This window comes from Thermobia domestica, chromosome 18 (assembly GCF_964235325.1).
Source record: "Thermobia domestica chromosome 18, izTheDome1.hap1.1, whole genome shotgun sequence".
NCBI lineage: Eukaryota > Metazoa > Arthropoda > Insecta > Zygentoma > Lepismatidae > Thermobia > Thermobia domestica.
In genome coordinates, this window is record NC_137471.1 from 47898290 (window position 1) to 47916281 (window position 17992).

Below are 17992 nucleotides of genomic sequence, written 5' to 3' on the forward strand. Positions count from 1 at the left end.
CACCACACTGTATGCCACAGAAACATTTTAGTAAACCCATAAAACCAAAACATGAATAAAGAAACAGAACACTAAAAGAAACTGTAAAAGGTACACAAAACACACGAGTTTTAAAGCAATATATTGCCATATATAAATACTTCGACAGATTCACACAATACAATCACATACCACGTCTACCGACAATGAACAATTCGACATCGACTCCGAATACGAAACTGAATGGAATTTTGGATAAAATATAAAGCAAACTAAAATAAAATTTATGCACGTAAAATCAAAGAAATAACAAAAAACTCCATTTAACTAAAATTATAATTAATTAAAACATTATTATTTTACGTATAAAATAACAGACTTTCATATGTCTTGTATAGTTAAGTAAACAAACATGGTACCGGTAGTGGAGTGTTCAAAGATTTAAGTTCAGTGTTCTTAGTTTCGGTAATATACATTTCAATGATAAGGAAATCCAAAAACTGGAAGAAAAGAATAAGGATCAAAAAGGAACCCAAAATAAGGTACGTATATTTCATTAGTTTCATAAAGGGGAACCTATGTTTTAGAACCTTTCCGAAAACAAGTACGAAATCCAACTTGTGTTCAGGGTCACTACTTGGAATAGAATTGCATAATAATGAACATGAAAACTAACGTACCTTTTTTTTTTTTTTTTTTAAACAGATGACTTACATATTCTCCGTTTCCATAAATACGATCGGTAAACATAATTCTTCTCTGGGACCCCGATGCCTAAGTAGTAGAGCGCTCACCTCTGATGTGTATGGTCCTTGTTAGAACACAGCTCTTACCAAGTGGCCTACGTGATGAACGAACACCGTCTGCATGGTTCCCGTTTTTTCCCAGCCTCGCAGCATAATCTTGGGACGTTAAACAAAAATTCTTTCTTATGAGTTAACAGAGTTTGGGTGTGCTTTATAATGTCCGCTCCAATTGGTATGCTTATGGAACCACGAGAAATTACACTCGATTAATTTAAACAAAATGCGTCCAAACCACCCTAACCCTAAGACAATCCGACTCTACCCTTTTAAAGCAGTCCTAGGCCTACTAGCTGATTCATAGTTGCACCGTGTAAAGTTTATCATAGATTTTATGTGTACACTTTCAAACAATGACCCGTACAGCTACCTTACCTTACTAAATTTACTAACTCACCTTGACGTAATTAACTCTGTAAAACTGATTCCCGATAAATCCATTATCTGAATGAAATAGCAAAACTGTATTACTATCCCCGTGCAGACAGGGAATATGGGTACCACTTGATAAAATTATTTTACTTTAAATAATGTCCTAGTATATTATTTTCTTGGCGCATGAGCAAATAACTGCGGACAGATTGATAATATATCGGCAAACTGATGTTCCATCTAAATGGTGATCAACTCTGTTGCAAAGCACTGCCTTAGAAAGCGTTTCTTAAGGAAGGAGATGCATTAATGGGTGCAGAATGACTTTAAACGGATGAATATAAATACAGCGTGTGAATTTACGGCATAACAACTATAGTCCATAAAACATAAACTAACTTGTGCTAGTTGGCCAGAGAAAAAGCAAGACCCGTATCTAGTCACAGAAGGAAAGCAGCAGGGAATGGTCGCGCCATACCGCGTTCGTACCGGACAGGCGCGTCAGCGACGATGTGTATACACCAGGGTGGATTGATTTAAATCAGTCTGATTTAAATCACGATTTAAATCAAGATTTAAATCGCTTGATTTTTTAAATAAAAATCGTTGATTTAAATCAAATTTTCAAATAAAATAATTTAAAGTGAAAATAATTAAAATCCCGTTTCTGTTGTGTTATTTCGGTTACGGAAGTTAATAATCATAATACAATGAGACTCAAATGTACATTATGGACAGCATAGTATGAAAACAAGTGTCATGCACAGGATGATTAGGGAAAATCCCGTTTTGAACGCGTAATGGAGCAATCCTTCTTTTTTCTCCTCGTAACAATGGGTTTGGGTTTTTAAATCGTTAACTATTCCAACGGGGAAATCACCATCGATATTTAAGACGAAAATTTTTTCGTGTGCGCGTCTGCTAGTTTGTTCCCAGATAATATGGCGTATTTAGAGGGGTCCTATTTCCTTCTCCGATTTTTTTTTTTTTTTTAAGATTTAAAATTTTAGGCGAAATTTATGTATTCCGTGCCTCAAGCTAGTTCCAATTTTTTAAAAATATGCCCCTACCAAATATCAGTAACTTTTGTGAAAAAGTGTCATTTTGATAAACGTTGCTGTACTTTTTCCTTAATGTTTAACCTTTTAAATTATATTATCTATTTTTATTCTATTAAAAATCGAATCTTCATTATTCGATTAAAAAAGTTCCAATAAACCTTTTTACTTCGTTTTTTCTTTTTCAAGACTGGAGGCATTGTAGAACATTTTACATATGCTTTCACACCTTTCTGCGTCGAGACATAGTGTGTGATGACATCATAAATTTAAAAAGATATTTTTTTGTTATGCCTATTATTCTTATTTTTTGGCGAGATTACATTTTGCATTCAAAAGACTGACATTTTGCACACTCGTTCAGTGCACCCCTTAGTATTTTTCAGATGTTTTCAGATCTCTGCGTGAAAACAGGAAGGGGGGGGGGGTCCAGAGAGGAAAATGTAAAAAAAAAGACATTTTTAACAAAACAGCTTTTTTCGCGATTCAGATGGAGACATATGAATTGTATCGTTTGAAAGGCTGTTCTGTATCGTTTGAAAGGCTGTTCTATTCTGAAGACAATGATGAACGAACCATGATCCGAGGATAAATAGGGATGTTTCAGGAAACTGTTAACTGAGATCCTGTTTTATACATGAATCTAGGGTATTTGGGGGATATTATTTTTCGCGGGCTTACTTTTGCGCCTAGAAAATTGAAAATTTGCACATTTATTCAATGCACCCCTTAGCATTTTTCAGTGTTTCAGATCTCTACCGTAAAACAGGGGGTTGGTCCAGAGGGGTAAAAAGTAAAAAAAAAGGATATTTTTAACAGAAAATTCCTTTTTTGTGTGATTTTTCCGCCCCAGATACACGATGGAGACATTTGAATGGTACGATTGAAAATCTTTTTTATTCTGAAGAGAATAATGTACAAATTTTTATGTCTGAGGAAATTTTTATATTGCGGGTTATCTGGGGTATTGTGGGGATGTTCTTAGCGCATTGTTAAATATTTTCCCCGCCCTGACTATTCAAGATAGCTTGAAATTTTATACACACATTTAGTACACCCCTTAGTATTTCCCAGTTGATTTTGAGATATGTCCGTTAACACAAGGGAGTCCAGAGGGAATCAAAATTTGAAAAAAAAAATCAGAAAAATCCCATTTTCTTTCAAAATTTCCCACTTCAAGGTCATGATAAGGAAATGTGAATATTACCGTTTAAAAGGCTATTCTATTCTGAAGAGAATGAGGTATGAATCATGATCCTAGGATAAATAGGGATGATGATGTAGCTGCTTGACTGAAAGTTTATAATTTACCTTTAAAAAAAAAAACATAATTTAAAAGGCTTAAGAAACATTGTGATTGATATAGGTTAACAATTGGGAATTAATTCAAAATTCAACCCTTATACTTTCACTTAAATGGCATAATTAGCATTTAATAGTAATTCCTAATGCTTTCTCTTCAGTTCACGACTTATAATTTACGAGGAGAAAGATTTGATTTAAATCAAAAAAATCGATTTAAATCAAAAAAATCAACAAAAATGATTTTTTTTAAAAAAAATCATGATTTTTTTCCACCCTGGTATACACATAAACGAAGATAGTGGAAGATATGGCATGAAAACATGTCTTGCGCGTGGCAAAGCTTTGCAACCCTTCTATATGTTTGTACACCGCCTTCACATAGCACTTCACTTCATCATGTCTCCGTTAAACTCGAATCACTGTCAACACTATAAAGGTACTTGTAATATACAAGTAATAATGTATATTTATCTTACTAATTTTACTAAATGTGTATCTTGTATGCGTTGTTTAAGTAGTACATTATCATGGCAAGAGAGCTAACTTTAAAGTACTGTTTTCTATATGAGTTACAGGTTTGATGCCTACATAACTTACTTACAAATCACACTTCCTGTGTGAAATAACACATTTTCATAAAGGTGGCACCCATATTTCCCATCTGCTCCATTACCTCCATACATCGTTGACAATGCACGACATAACACACAATTCCTTGAGTGCAAAGGTACTTTGGGCAAGTCTGTACTTTGAATAGTTATATTGTACACTAGTTCATACTACACATTATGAGCACTATACCTACGACACAACTATAAAAAAATTCCATTATTTAAGGTGAACATATTAATAAAGCAATCATATTCTTAGCAAATTGCCCTTGTACTTCCCCGAAAAAGTACAATTAGCTCTAATTAGAACTATTCTGTATTAATGCTCTACGTTTTTACTCTGCTGTTTTAAGATATAGCCTTTGAAAAGCTAGTCCTGCAATTCTATTTGTGTGACCATGAAGTTTTGAAGATGTATTATACACCCACTGTACGCCCACTTACGTCACGTACAAAATTACCGTTAAAGGGCACCTGTCAACAATAGAACGAATTCAGCCTTTAGGAAGAGCAATTCAAAATCTTTCAACCTGCTTCATTATCAAGAGAGGATTACTTACGTGAATACAAGTAAAAGTAATATCAAGAATTAGTTCACTTAATACCTATGCTTTTCATTCAAGAAACTGCCTGCAGAAAAATAATCCATTCACCCTTATCGCTTCACTTTTGTCCGCGCGTGTTGCTAATGACGACTGCGGCGACATCTGAGCGGTCAGTATTGCCAGCACAATTATAACATCAGTCTTCGCTACATTTTTAAGAGTGGAAAGAGAGACAAAGTGAGAAGGTTGCATCGTCTTAGCGTTTGCGTCTTCTGGGGCGGGAGAGAAGAGTTCAACTCCATATAAACTCGGCAATGACCAATATTAAACTTCAAATCTATCAACTAAGAGTAGCAAAATTCAAGAAACTTTTGTATTCAAGGGATGCATAAATTTCTCAAAATTTTATTGATCAAATCTTCTGAATTGAACTGAAATTCCTGTATTCATGAGGCGAGATTCTGTCGTAGGTTACTATTCCACCTAAGCCGAAGAAAGAACTCTAGCAGCTTTTGAGAGAAGCCGCATCGGTAAAATTTTAAACGCTACCGCGGAAAGCTAAAGGAATAAAGCTTCATATACTGGGTGTAACATTAATGTATGGCCAAAAGTGACGAGGTGATGCCTCTTCGTTTTCGAGATACAGGGTGTTTAAATGCCGAGCCCCTCCAATGGCTGACTATGGGAAAGTGAATGGAAATGTTCAATATTGCAGGAATAATACAATCAAGGGAACTATGCCTGTACAAATACATTTACACTAACATAGAGAATGAAACTAATCAACATTTGGTCATTGGGTTGTCAGTGTTGCCAACCTGCTACACAGTGTTGTGTTTTAAAATAGCACTAGACGTCCACATGTTAGTATATGATTGCTGACATCAAAACGTTCCTAAACATGGGACACTGTCTTCCGAAGTTTATGTGTGGTATAACCGAACGCTGTGGTCTCCATCGAATACCTTTCTCAATTACTTATCTCTAGAAACATGCAACACTTGTGTTCTATGAATCGTTGTTCACTATTGTCAGCCATTAATTGACTTCACACTTCGACGCCTTGTCTTCCTGAAACGAAGGGGAATCTGCTCCATGTTTAGGAACGTTTTGATGTCAGCAATAATATGCTAACATGTGGACGTTTAATGCTATGTGAAAACATAACATTTTATACCAGGTTAGCAACACTGACAACCCAATGACCTCAAATTGTGATTAGTTTCATTCTCTATGTTAGTGTAAATGTATTTGCACAGGCGTAATTCCATTTGATTGTATTATTTCTGTAATTATGAACATTTCCATTCACTTTCCCATAGTGAACTATTGGAGAGACTCAATATTTGAACACGCTGTATCTCGGAAACGAAGCGGCATCGAGACTATGTTTATAGGAACATTTTTTACTTATTAGGATGTCCGCAATCACCTCGTCACTTTTGGTCATGCATTAATGTTACACTCTGTATAGTTTTATTAAGAAAATGTAGTTAAAGAAATAAATATATATTGAGTTACGAAGGTTTTTGGAGAGTCTGAACTCGGTGGACTCCTGTGGGTGCATCCCTGTATATAGACAGAACAGAAACAAATAATTTTATTAAAGTAAATTCAAATTTAATAAATGACGATTTAAAAGTGTTTGAAAGGGGAGTTTAATCCTGTCTATTAAAATTTAACAGTACGCAGTATTAACTCTTGGCTATGCTCTTTTGTTGTTGTTATTTTTTTTTTTTAGCACATTGCTTTATATAGAGAAGTATTTCCCTGATTCATTTACAATGAACAGGAATTTTACTGGCATGATTTTACTGATTTCTTCCTCAAATTTATTTAAATATCCAATACTTCGTGAAAATCAAAAAAGTTCGTTAAAGATAAATTTAATATTCAATCTTCATATTTAAGTTGTTTATATATATATATATCTACAGGGTGGCCCAAAAGTAAGTATACAGTATTGTATTGATCAGCTCATTACATTTTATATAATTTCTTTTTGTTAGCCATCAGCTAGACTTACTTTCTTTATTATTTGTTCTTAATGCCTTTTTTTCTTATATCTTAAGCTCGGAACAGCCAACACAAACAAACCTATAAACTAGTATGTTATACTTGATCAATGCAGGGTTGTATACATACTTTTAGGCGGGCCACTATGTACAATGCAAATTCCTTTTGAAAAAGCAAGAGACATACAATTAAACTCGAAGGGGAAAAAATCAGTGATGCCAACCTAGAACCTTATAAAATGCCATCTTGAAGGGCAGAAATTCCCGTTTTGCTATTAAATTTCCCACATACTTAGGGATGCGGAGGAGACAAAATTTATGACTGTCTCGTCTCGAAAATGTGCTGTAAAAGTGATGTCTCGACTCGAAAAATGTATATTTCTCTATTAGAAGAGCCGTGTCTCGACTCGAATTTTGTCAGGAAAATCCTGTCTCTTGTCTTGTGCGCATCCCTACACGTACTATACTGATTATAAAATTTTCAAAATTTTTAAAATATGAAAGTTAAAACTATTATATGTTACTTACCTGAGTGAATTATTCGGAAATTCTGATCTTTTAAATTCCTAATAAATATTTTCCTTAATTAAAAGAGACTTAGAGACTTGAAATCGTTGATGAAAACAAACACATTTTGTTGTCAGAATTTAATATTTCCATCGCGCTTTTGTGCCATAATCTTCTACTGAACGTAATGAAAGTAGACAAATTAATTCTCCAATTATTCCATGTAAGACGTTTCAGAAATTGGCTGCTTCCCATTTGGTAATTTACTTTCTTTCGTTCATGGTAAAAAAAAAAAAAAAAAAAAAAAAAAAAATACACATATTCCTGTATAAATAAATCACTTTCATATTAACATACACTTTCCAATAACAACATTTGACAATTAGCACTAATATCTTGTTGATCCAGGCGTCATTAGCAAAGTTCTCATTGCTCATAACGAATTCTGTTGGCGTCGATTAATTAAATATATGAAAATTTCTATAACATGATGCAAATTTTGAAGAAAATTCTCTTTATACTTACTGAAAACAAATGTAAAAATCCTACAAAATGGAATTTTTTCCATGGGTTGGCATTACTGAGTAAAATCAGATAATTCCAGTTCATTTCGAAGGAAACAGAAGAAGAATTCCTCTTATTACAAAGAAAGATGGCGTAGGTAATCAGATCGTTAATTATTACAATCATGAGCAACATTAATATGTTCGCAAAATGCTAATATGCAAAAGCATACATTAGAACAGTACAATATATTGACTGCGAGTTCTTGTAGGCTACTTGTTAAAAAGATTTCAGAGAAAATATTCAGTTGTGATTTGTTAATTGTTTTCTTCACTTACGTATCCCTACTGTCTCGCAAAGAAAAAGAAGTTTCTCGTGCACAAAGCATTCCTTACAATACAATTGCCCTCCGTAAGAGGTCGGTACGAGGATATTTCGCCTAGTTAATGGCTTCTTATCATGTCTCTTGTAAAGGGGGGAAAGATATTGCGTGCAATGAGCAATAATATTCAATACCATTCACTGACTGCCCATACATACTGTAGTAGGTACGAGCGCTGTTATGGTCGGAACTAATCAAGTCGTACCATCTTGAAAGTGCCTCCATGAATACAGCGGGTAAATTAATAATCGACGAGCACAGACCCTTAGAATTTACCCTTTAATAAGTAGAAAATATTATTTTCAAAAGGATCTACATAGCTGCTTTTAACAGTCTTAAGAGAAAGCGGTAGTTCATTCATATCAATAGGTATAGCCTGGTTAAAAAAAAATGGCAACCCACCTCTTTCGGTAAAGCAATATATTTTAACCTAACGGTTCAAATTTGAGAAGAAACCTAATCTTGTTGTACTGAATTCATAACAAAAGAAATGTGTATTATATATATATATTTTTATATACCTATTACATATATATATAGGTATATATATTTTTTGCCATGTATTACTGTTACGATCAGTGTTTTAAACCAGAAATTGTAGATTTCCGCCACTTCCAGTTTGAATTGAGAAATTAAACTTAAGGTAAAACACATTATTGTGACGTCTCGCTATTTCTTATTGTTTTGCTCTATGAGGATCAGGAAGTGATAGTAGATGTCTACCACTTCCGGTTTTAGTACAGACATCACAATAGAGATTAAATCTATTCTTGGTGTGTTGAATCAATTCTTTTTTTTTAAGAAAAAGAAAGCTTCTCACTATATCCTCTTTTGTTTTTGCTGTGATACTTGTCGACAGACAGGGGGCCGCGGTGGCTCAGTGGTAGAGCGTTCACCTCTGGTGCTAGGGGTCTTGGGTTCAACTTTGTGGTGGACAAACACCGTGTGCGTGGGTTTTCTCGGGGTTCTCCCGTTTCCTCCCACTTTCTTCATTCCACCATTTCATTCATTACTCATTATCACCGTCTCCTTTAGCCTAACCGGCATAGTCGTGGGACGTAAAACTCAAAATTTCATTTCATTTCATTCATTTGTCGACAGACAGACATGACATACCTAGTGATGGGTAAATTTCTGGGAAAATATTTTTTGGGAATATTCCCAAGGAAAATTCCCGGTAAGATTCCCAAAAATGGGAATATTCCGGGTATTTATGTGTAAACGAAAGAAAATTGCATTCTATCACTATATTGATTTAAAAATAAAATTCCTTTTTATTCTCTCAATATATTTGTTACTGTTGTCTCCAGAGGATTCTTTAAAATGTATATTCTGAAGGATATTATGTTATTTTATTATAGTTAGAGAATACGAATAAATGTATATTTACTTACAATATGTTTTGCCCGAGTAAACATGTTAAAAATCATTTGGTATAGGAAGTCTACATACTTTTACACCGCTAAATAGTTTAAATTTATACGTAAGTGTATTTTCTAAACTTGACCCTGCTACTGATATTATAAATGTATTAAATTTTTAAATGTTACAAACAAATTAAAGTTGGGTAACTGCCAGAAAACACATGTCTCACAATTTTATCAACATTTGCGCATACACATTTATGTTCACAATATTTGCAAGATACTGACTTATCTTTAGACCTCTCTTCCTATCCATATCTCGAAATTGCATGCGTTAATTCACATATAAGAGAAGCCTGAGTACCTATTCAGAAGCTCTGAGTCAGAGACAGTAGACAGACAAAGTCTATTACTTACGATGATTCGGGGTGTATTGATAGTACTTAACCTCTATCTCTACAGTATTTCTAGATTACTCTACTGACTTGTTGCTTTTCATTTATAAATTACTATTTTTCTACTTTCTAGTACAAATGAAAATGGAAATTTAAAAATCATATTATTAAATATTATATAAAGTAGAGTCAACGAATTTCAATATTTTAACCTCCAAATTATTTAAAACCTAGTAGTAAATGAAAATAAATGAAAATAAAGTAATTAGCGATACAGTTCTTATAATTTAGAAAATAAAGTAAAGAAATGAAAATACATTTCTTCCCGGGAATTTATGCCAGGAAAAAAACAATGGAATATTCCCAATTTTTATTTTCCTTCCCACCGGGAATATTCCCACTGCCCATCACTAGGCATACCCATTCGACAAGATTTTTTTTTTTTTTTTTTTTTTTTTTGTAGTTTGGCGTCTCTTTCAGCAGGGAAGCTATAAGAGACGTGGACCTATAGGTTAACGTGGCATGCATGAGCTTCCGTCCAGAATTGAATCCGGTTTTCCTCCGGTAAAGGTGCACATGCCAACCACATAGCCACGCCGGAACTCCTACTCTACGTATAAAACTTACCTTATTTATGCATAGCGTAGTTTGGAAGTATTAATAACATCAAGATATGTTTCATACTTCTATATATGTAAGTTAGGAGAGCAAAGGGCTTAGAAAACCAAGATAAGATATTTCCATTGCCCATTCAGCAAATATATAATTCGAAAATACAAGAATACGAGGACTGGACAAAGAAAACCTAGTGATGACAAAGAAATTCAAGTACTTGGGATCAATACTACAAGAACATACAGGAATAGAAGAAAATGTGAACCGCAGGATTCGCAGCAGTTGGACAAAATGGAGAGAAGGCGCAGAAGTCTTGTGTAACCGAATAGTAGTGAGATTTGGCATATTATACGGAGCGGAATATTGGACGACGAACAAGAGAAAGTTGCTTGTGTCGGAGATGAAAAATGTTGTAGTGGACTTGTTGAGTAACGTAGAAGGACAAAATTAGGAATGAAGTAATCCGAGAAGCAGAAAAGATAAGACCAGTAGCAGAAAAAGTACAAGAAAGTAGACTTCGATGGTTTAGACATGTAAGAAGATCTTATCCTTAGCTCACTAAGTATTGTTGTGGAAACGGAATCGGTTTCCGGAGAACATCGAAACACTATTCTGGTCAAAAATAGAACAAATTTTGGGAAAAACCGCAACCGGTTTTGATGAAAACCGGATCCGGGGAAAAACCCGAACGGTTTTGGAGAAAACAGATAACTGGTTTTGAAGAAAACCGAAACCGGTTTTTAGAGAAAACCAAAACCGGTTTTTGGAGAAAACCGAAAAACCTGTTTTTGTGCCCATCACTAATTCTGACGACCCAGTTTGATTAGCTGTCTTGCCTTTCGACGCCACATATTACAATAAAAGCCAGGAATCTATTGAATCAGCACGTTCATATTTGTGTTAGGAGAAAATACTTACTAGAGTAGAGAGTAGATTAACAAATTTCGCAGTTTATGAGGACGTTAGACAAACGAAGTGTCATTATAAGTGTCTTAGTTAAGTCTCTGTAATACGTAAAATCTTTTCTATTATATATTCCTTTGTAATATTGACATGATGAGAGAAATTTCTCTAATTCATAATTCTTGTTTTGGCCAACTCCCGCCCGCGTGCACACATCTACTCCTTCCACCTCCACACACACACATCAGTGGTCGAAGTGAGACGGTATGCGGTGGTATGTCATACCGCCTCTGGTTTTTCAGTGATTAAAGCATACCGTCACTGGAGAGTAGATGCTAAATATCTTTAATAAATCCATTTTTATACACAGTACTTGACGAATAGCTTTGCATGTAAGATTTTATTTCTTATGTAGAAATAATCTCTAAGTTGACAACACCGACATTTTTGTCATCTTTTTCCATATCTTTTGTTTTTAAAAACGAGACGTCTTCAAAGAAGTTCACCTATAGTTTTTATTTTGATGTACCATATTGAATTGTTTCTTTGTTATGTATGTGTGTGTGTGTGTCTTCCTGCCTTAATGCATATAAATGCTGTGTTTTGAGTGTGGGTGGATTCGAAGGTTGTCTGCAGAGAGGTCAGACCTTCCGGGGATTTGGAATTCACTACAGTCGAGTGGGGGGACCTGGAATTCATCACAGAAAATTCTTAATATCCTTAATTAGTTTTTGAGCATTTTCGTGTATAAGTTATATAATACAATCTCTTTTTTTTTTTTTAAAAAAAAAGGCGGGATTTTAAAAAAATTAAGAAAGTTGTTGGCGGCGAATCAAAATCTCTTCATATCCCCCCCCCCCCCCATTACTACTGAGAAGCTCTAAAATGGTTTTCAGTCATTTTGTAAATAGAAATGCAATCTTTTAGGCAACATACCCTCACTGCATTTCAACATTTACTAGTTAGAGCTGAAATGTCGAGTCAAAATCGTAATAAAACATACCGCCTCTGCTTTTTTCTCCACTTCGAACACTGACACACATACTAAGAGAGAGAGAAACTACAGGAAGAAAACGGATTCATTGTTCATTTGTTTTTCTCTCGACTAAGTCCCTATTCATTCCATGCAAATCTGCTGGGAATATCCCTGGAGATTCTCATCTAAGTTTCATTTCAGGGTAATGTTCAGTCTCCCTTTCTCCTTTTTTTAACGAAGTAACGAATGACGTAGCAGATGCTTGCATTCACGGGTTCTCCCCTTCGCCTTCTTCATTTCACAGAGTTCTTGCCTTACCCATTTCAATAATTGGGACCGACATTGAGATTCGTGAAGAAAGTGTAGTGCAATGCCCTTAAGAAAATAGTTTCTTTTTTCATACATATTTTTTCTCTTTGTGTATGTAGACTCATGTAAAATACACGTGTCTCCAGTAGATACAGTATCAATTTCCACACCAGAAAATACGTTAGGAACTATTATCAAAATGAAATGAAATTGTTGAGTTTAACTTCGCGTGGTTACACCGTTTAGGCTAAAGGAGACGGATAATTAGCATAAGTGAATGAATGATAGTGAAATTACCTCTTGTTTTTCTGCCGGATATCGAATCCAGGACCACGTGGAGCAAAGGCATACGCACTAATCACTAGACCAGGGATACAGCTAAACTCTTGTAAAGATGAATTTTAAAAGTATAATAATCCTCGATGATACCAAAATAGTTAAGTACTAAACAGGGCCGTAACTTGTGAGGGGAAAGGGGCAACTGCCGGCCCCAGGGAAGTTCCCCCGCCTTTTGAGGAGGGCTTATTTTGAGGGAAAATGTTCTTACTCCATGTACGATACGAATATGAAATTATAAATGAAGCATCAAACAGGTTCACTACATTACATAAACAAAATAGCACACAAAAGGTAAATGAATCAACAAAAATGAGTCGTGGGTTCATTTCAGTAAAAATTAATCTACTATTAGGGGCAATAGAAATAATATTTATTCGTATGGCTTTGAAATTTGTCGATATTGTCAACTTAATTAATTTGTCATGTATGGAACGGGCCCAGGGGCGTAACACTCGGCTCCGCAGACCTTGCCGTGCGTGAGGGCCCACAGGCTCCGGGGGGTCATAAAGAGTAAGAGTAAGATGGAAAGAAGTGCTTATATAGACTAAGAGAAAGATGGAAAGAGAGGGCCCAATATTTAGAAAAACAACCTTTCTAGGGGCCCAAATACGCGTATTAATGCTTCCACCCCCCCCCCCCCCCCAGAAAAATCTAATTTACGACGCTGGTACTAAAGTTAAAAATATCCACATTTGTTGTTTACAATAAATGTGCTATTATTATTTCGTAAGATCGACCTGTGTAAGCTCTTTTTCTTTCTTTTTTTTCTTTCTGAAACCAGAGTGGACAATTTAGATAGTTTTATGGTATAGATCAGTGGTTTCCAACCTGGGAACGCCTTCCTGAAAGGCGTGAAGAACGAGCAAAGGGGGAAACAAGTTACTGATAGAAATAAACTGTTAACTTATGCAATGACCATCTATAATTTAGCTTTAAAGTAAACTTTACAGATGCTATTATGTGTTTCACACTTGGCCTTTCCTACTCCTATTCAGAGTTGCCAGGAACACAAGCTATTGCTAGAAATAAACTGTTAACTTATGTAATGACCATCTATATAATTTAGCTTTAAAGCAAACTTTACAGATGCTACTGTGTGTTTCACACTTGGCCTTTCCTACTCCTACTCTGTGTTGCCAGAGTAGGTTACAAGTATCGGATTGGGCGATTTTATAACTGCCCTTGATACCAAAATTTCAAAGTTCCTTTTATGTAATACAATAGAAATTTTGTTTGTTGAATATTCTGTTCACAATTAACAGTAGCTTTACTAAAACTAATATGTTCGGTGCCAGATCAATTTTTTTTTTAAATTTTTTTTAGTACTTCTTAGTCTTCAAACCTAACAACACTAGACTTTGTTGAGTTTCTGCTGTTGCAGTATTACTGACCGAGTTGCTGTCTTAATTAATGCCTGGGCCGAATAGTTACACGATGACGTACAAACGTAAAGTAGGCCTATATATATATATACAGGGTGGGCCATTTTAATTAATCCACGGAAATATCTGAAAAATGATAAAACATAGAAGAAATTTTTGAAGTACACGTTATATATTGCTAAGAGGGAAAACCAATTCCGCCAAAAGTACCCCTCCCCGCCCCCCGTAAATGGGGGTAACGGGGGGTAACTTTGAAATGTCAAATGGGAACATGGGTCGAGTAATACCTCGTTCGAAAGGTCTTGGAAAACTAAGTAACGCTGTACCAAAAGATGTTTCATATTGTGCACCACTTTCAAAATGGCCGCCATGATATGGTTCGGAAACTCCAGTACCCGTAGTATGAAAACCATGGAAGGTAAATGAATGGAACAAAATTGAAATACGTAAATATCATAGGGCATATCGAATGATGTAATCACTGTGATCCAGTGGCCTCCCTGAAGGGGTCTTGTGGGCTAACTTCAAAATTTCAATGTCCGACCGGACAACGGTTCGGGCGTACGCTTGACCTACCCAATGCTGTTTGGAAGGCAGACTTCATGCATAGAGAATTGGTGCACTAAGTTAACGCGGATGGCCACAGTTACATTTTGATTAACTATTAGCATTCATATCATATTGTGAGCTTGAGGGACGAAACGGTGTATACGTATATCCCCGAAATGCTTTCTGAATAACCAGCATGCATTGCATAAAAGTTTCTCTTTTTTTAGTCACTACAGCGTCATCCTTACAAACAAATGTTTCAACCACACCATACCTATTTGAAAGGTTAGCCTTAATTTACGAATTAAAGTAGAGTTCTCGTTTGAACTTTCACTTTACTTTCCACCCCACTCACATACAGAGCGCAGGGAGAGATTATTTTGCAGGACTTGGATTTCTCTCTATACATTATGACAATTTTACTCTAATATTTTTATCTCAGTTGTATTATTCTCGAGCCTTGGAACGCCTCCGTGGTTTTCCTATTTAATTTTCGTTATTTTCATTTATGTCTAACCGTATTCATACTATGGGCACTAGACGTTTTCTTAGACACAGTCACCATGTCTTTACGATCATTTTGAAAACGGTGTCTCATGTCGAAAATTTTCTTACAGAAGCTGTTTGATATTAATTTGTCTATGTAATGTGATGTTACTCGCTTCAAGCTGCTATTTGAAATTTTCAGGTTGGCCCCGGATACCTTTCAGTTGGCCCTTGGAGTCACCCCGACAACACCTCTCGATGTGCCTTACGTCAGTTAGCTACTCCAGTTTTTCTTTTGTTGATTTATCTCCAATCGCTTTCATACTACGGGTACTAAACCTTTTCTCTGACACGGATACTATGTTTCGGCGGCCTTTTGAGAACACTGCCATTTCACATCAATCGTTTTCTCCTGCAATATGTTAGATTTTGCAAGATTTATCGCACGAGGTACCACTCGACCCATGTTACTATTTGAAATTTCGAAGTTAGCCCCCAAGACTCCTTTAGGGAGGCCACTGGGATCACAGGGACCACACCGTTCGATATGCCCTATGATATTTACGTATTTCAATTTTGTTCCATTCATTTACCTTCCATGGTTTTCACACTACGGGTACTGGAGTTTCCGAACCATATTATGGCGGCCATTTTGAAACCGGTGCACAATATGGAACATCTTTTGGTACAGCGTTACTTAGTTTTCCAAGACCTTTCGAACGATGTATTACTCGACCCATGTTCCCATTTGACATTTCAAAGTTACCCCCCGTTACCCCCATTTAGGGGGGTCGGGGAGGGGTACTTTTGGCGGAATTGGTTTCCCCCTTAGCAATATATAACGTGTACTTGAAACATTTCTTCTATGTTTTATCATTATTCAGATATTTCCGTGGATTAATTAAAATGGCCCACCCTGTATATATATATATATATATATATATATATATATATATATATATATATATATATATATATATATATAAGGTAAAGTATATATATCAGAGCCCACAAAGTTGACTTAAGCACACGTCTCCTTGGGCATAAGAAAGTGCGTCATTTTATACTATTACCAGAAGTAAAAGTCCGGGGGAACGTGGGTGGACGCCGTCCCCCTACCTCGAAAATATATGTACGGCATCCCCTCAGTTCCTAAAAAAAATTACAATGGGCAAAGATAGATAGGGGGAACGGCGTAGCGTAATGCCACTACCTACCGTCCCCCCACATTATCAGATCCATTTTTACCCCTGACTATTACCATCTATCCAGTTCATTGCATATTCCATTTCTATTGCTCCTGACGTAGTATGGAGTTTGCTCTAACACACCATGCCAATAGTCCGAAACTGCGGTCACCATCTGACTGTTGCCAACCCAAACATCTGATGTATTTCGAACTCCAGGTTTTTCCAACAAATATACTATGGATGGGTTAGAAATAGCTCAAATCCGCTACTTTTGGAGTACAACCTCGCTACTTTTTAATATTCAAATCTGGCAACACTGCTCGTACTCAAGATTTGTACAATAGGTTATTGAAAATTAAATAGTTAAATAAATTATATATATATATATATATATATATATATATATATATATATATATATATATATATATATATATATATATATTTACAAAATTATCCAAATGAGTACAAAATGATATATCAGTGAACAATACGAACTTAAAAAACTATTCAAGTTAGAATTATATTATTATTATTATTATTATTATTATTATTATTATTATTATTATTATTATTATTATTATTATTATTATTATTATTATTATTATTCAAGATTTGAGAATTAACTGCTCATCTGAAATCCGAGAAGTCAGACGTAAAGCACGTATGACCAACTACTGGGAAGTAGGGAGCATGAAGTATACAAAGAAGGACGAAGAAGGACAAAAATGGCAATACTAATGACTTCCTCGTATACTCATTGTACTACTCATAGTTTATAAATCTAGACGATTCACAACCATTTCGTGGATTCACAACAGAAGCCGACGCACCGCATGTTTTCTCGTATACATTTGCATCTCCGGTTTAAAATGAATATATGAAACTAACAAAATTCGGTCTAATTATACAATTGATAAGCTATTTTGCACTGAAAGGAATAATAATGGAAGATAATAAGAAATTTGAGGAAAAACACCAAAGATGGGCATTTACATTGGGCTCGCTCAGTGTCCGGTTCACATACTTGATAGGGCTCGTGCTCACTTGCGTTCGGGCTTATTGTTCTTAGTAGGACTCGCACTCGGGTCGTGCATGCTCGGATCCGGTTCCGGATCCGGATCCGAACCTGAACAGATCTGTGTTCGACATCCTTACTGCACATAGTGATTAGAAAAATTATCTAAGCAGACTATGCATAAAATACCGAATTCAGCTTTGAGGGGTTTAAAAAAATGCATGGTTGAAATTTAACGATGTTATAGTAACATAACTGTCAGTTATAATTTTACAGAAAATTTCAGTCTTACTTCGTTATATACTGTAGCGCGAATAATACACAGAGAAAAACGTATTTGGTCTAGGAATTAATTCGTGCGGGTGGACAAGAGATGGCGCAACGAA

At 35.4% G+C, this 17992-nt stretch overlaps 1 protein-coding gene across 3 annotated transcripts in view; it reads right to left on the reverse strand.

Moving 5' to 3' along the window:
- The window catches only part of LOC145675602 (CYFIP-related Rac1 interactor B), a 294387-nt gene that overhangs the window by 43426 nt on the left and 232969 nt on the right, over positions 1–17992 (reverse strand). Inside the window, exon 1 of one of the 3 annotated variants that reach the window (XM_081746136.1) lies at positions 4734–4885. The exons of 1 other annotated variant lie outside the window; for it this stretch is intronic. The gene's annotated coding sequence lies outside the window, so the exon portion shown is untranslated. Of the gene's footprint in view, positions 1–4688; positions 4886–17992 lie in introns of those variants that run through there. One more of the 3 variants, XM_081746137.1, reaches the window with a different exon arrangement.